At 36.1% G+C, this 2463-nt stretch overlaps 1 protein-coding gene across 3 annotated transcripts in view; it reads left to right on the top strand.

Moving 5' to 3' along the window:
- The window catches only part of LOC106871747 (uncharacterized), a 76579-nt gene extending 75756 nt beyond the window's left edge, over positions 1-823 (top strand). For all 3 annotated transcript variants that reach the window (XR_008264911.1, XR_008264909.1, XR_008264910.1), the window contains one exon: positions 175-823. The gene's annotated coding sequence lies outside the window, so the exon portion shown is untranslated. The remainder of the gene's footprint in view (positions 1-174) is intronic.
- The last annotated feature ends 1640 nt before the right edge of the window (positions 824-2463 follow it).

The following is a 2463-nucleotide window of genomic DNA, read 5'->3' as shown; positions in this document are numbered from 1 at the left end:
ATCGTATTTCTCTTCCTCAGTCCTTCACCTTTTCATCTCATTTTCATTATTGCATCCATAGGAGTAAGAATTTTCCACTCTCTCAAAACAGATCTTTCCTCAGCTAATTTTTTTTTTTTTACTACATATTTATTGTGGAAAATTAATTACTGGCACTTTTGGATTTCTCTTCAGTTTAAGATGTCTGGAAAGAAGATATTAAGTAGAACTGAAGGCAACTGTGTGGAAAGAAACCATAAAAAGATTACACTGAATATCAAACTTGGCGTTTTAAAATGACTTGATGTGGAAGAAAACCTGAGTTATATTACTGAAACATTAAATGTTGCAACTTGTACTGTGGTAACAAGATGTGACAGAGTACAGAGAGAAAATTATGTCAAGTGCTCCAGAAGCTACTCCGTTAACTGCCTCCACCATATTTCCCCATAAATCTAATATAATGCTTAAAATGGAACGATTCATGAGTACATGGATCAAGGATGAGAATTTGTGTAGTGTGCTGATAAACATGGTAGTTTGGAAAAAAAAAACACTCTATGGCAAAAGATTCCTGTACTTTACACATTCCATGGCACAAAGGATTCCTGTATTTTTTTCTCTCAGCACTACAGTGTAATTATAATTGATATAGTAAACCAAACCATTTATATTAATTATACTGGTACTCACTTCATTATATATACGAAGTGAGTAGGTCTCAGATGGTGAGTATGTTAAAATGTTATCTTGTATCACAAAGTGAGTCCAGATGCACCACAAAATTAGAAAATATTCAAATGGATTTCTAAAACATTTAAGGATTAAAAATAATAAATATCAATTTTCTAAAGTTTTAAAGTTTCTAAAAAATAATCCACAATAATGTCTAAATGTTTTCTCATGTACCAGCATCCTGGTTTTCAAATAGGACTGACCATGTGTACTGAGTCTGAAAGAGTGCTTAGAGACACAAGGTACTTTATATAAATCTGCCAAATTACCATGTCTCCATAGCATGAAACTCAGTACTATTAGTAGCACTTATGTTAATGCTGTAAACATTAATACACACACACACACACACACATGAATATAGATATGTGTGTGTTTATGTGTGTGTGTATATATACTTATATATATCTACAGGGTGCAGTGAATAAACTGTTGTCTAAATTACGCAAAAATGAAAATAACATTAACATCTCTACATAAAAATATCTTGAAATACTAAAGAGTAAAATTATTCAATAAAATCGCCATTGACTTCAACCATGGCCTCCAGGCGACATCGGAATCTCCTGCAACTCTTCTGGATGGTCTCCTTGTTTAAGTTGGTGAATGCTGCCGTAATCCTTGCCTTCAATTCATCTTTGTTGGTACAAGGAATTTTGTTGGTCCCTCGCTCAACTGCACCCCACACATAATAATCAAGGGGGTTGTATTTTGGGGAGTTAGGTGGCCAGATGTTAGGGGTAATGTGATCACACATATTGTCTGACAGCCATGACTGGGTTCTTGAACATTTGAAATTATCACAAGCACTAATTTAACAGAAACTGTGACAAGAGTGACCATACTGTTAGAGCATTGGATGAGACACCTTGCAATACTTCATCCAGTAGCACTAAATGAAAAAACACCGCTTTGCAAAATTCTATCTCAATAATCCTGAATCCACATGCAAGATGGAACAAATTTCTGCTATACAAGTGTGTGTTTGCTCTGGTATACACCAGAGCAAAAACACACTTGTACAGCAGAAATTCTTCCCAATGCAAAAATAGTTGAATGTTCAAGAAATCAATGAGATCCAACTTCCTAATGACAGAATTATCATGAAAATAAAACACTTATAATTCCATCAGATAGAGTCTACATGGTTTCATTATGCCAGTGGAATCATTCTGTCTTCTCTAACATAACATTTTACTGAACATTTCAATGATCTCCTTGAACCAGCCATCATTAACAAAGTTAGGTATGAGTCCAAAGAAACTAGATGATATCAGAGCTGTTTATAGTTGCAACTGATGTCAATAAAGGTTGTGGCTTAGCATCAACAGTGCTCATGTTGTTATTGTTCAAATCAGGAAGTCGAATAATGATCAAAAGTGTTTTAAGCATAATCATCTCGCTTACATATATATATGTATATTAAAAGGCAGACTGTATGACGCATGCGTACGAACAGCCATGCTACATGGCAGTGAAACATGGGCTGTAACTGCTGAGGACATACGTAAGCTCGCAAGGAATGAAGCCAGTATGCTCCGTTGGATGTGTAATGTCAATGTGAATACCCGTCAGAGTGTAAGTATCTTGAGAGAAAAGCTGAACATTAGAAGCATCAGTTGTGGTGTGCAAGAGAGACGATTGCGCTGGTATGGACATGTGGTGAGGATAGCTGCGTGAAAAAGTGCCACACCCTAACAGTTGAGGGAACCCGTGGAAGAGGTAGGCCCAGGAAGACCTGGGCTGAGG

The sequence above is a fragment of the Octopus bimaculoides genome, chromosome 9, assembly GCF_001194135.2.
Source record: "Octopus bimaculoides isolate UCB-OBI-ISO-001 chromosome 9, ASM119413v2, whole genome shotgun sequence".
In the NCBI taxonomy this organism is placed as follows: domain Eukaryota; kingdom Metazoa; phylum Mollusca; class Cephalopoda; order Octopoda; family Octopodidae; genus Octopus; species Octopus bimaculoides.
The sequence above is the reverse complement of the archived record's forward strand: the minus strand, read 5'-3'. Positions and strand labels throughout refer to the sequence as shown.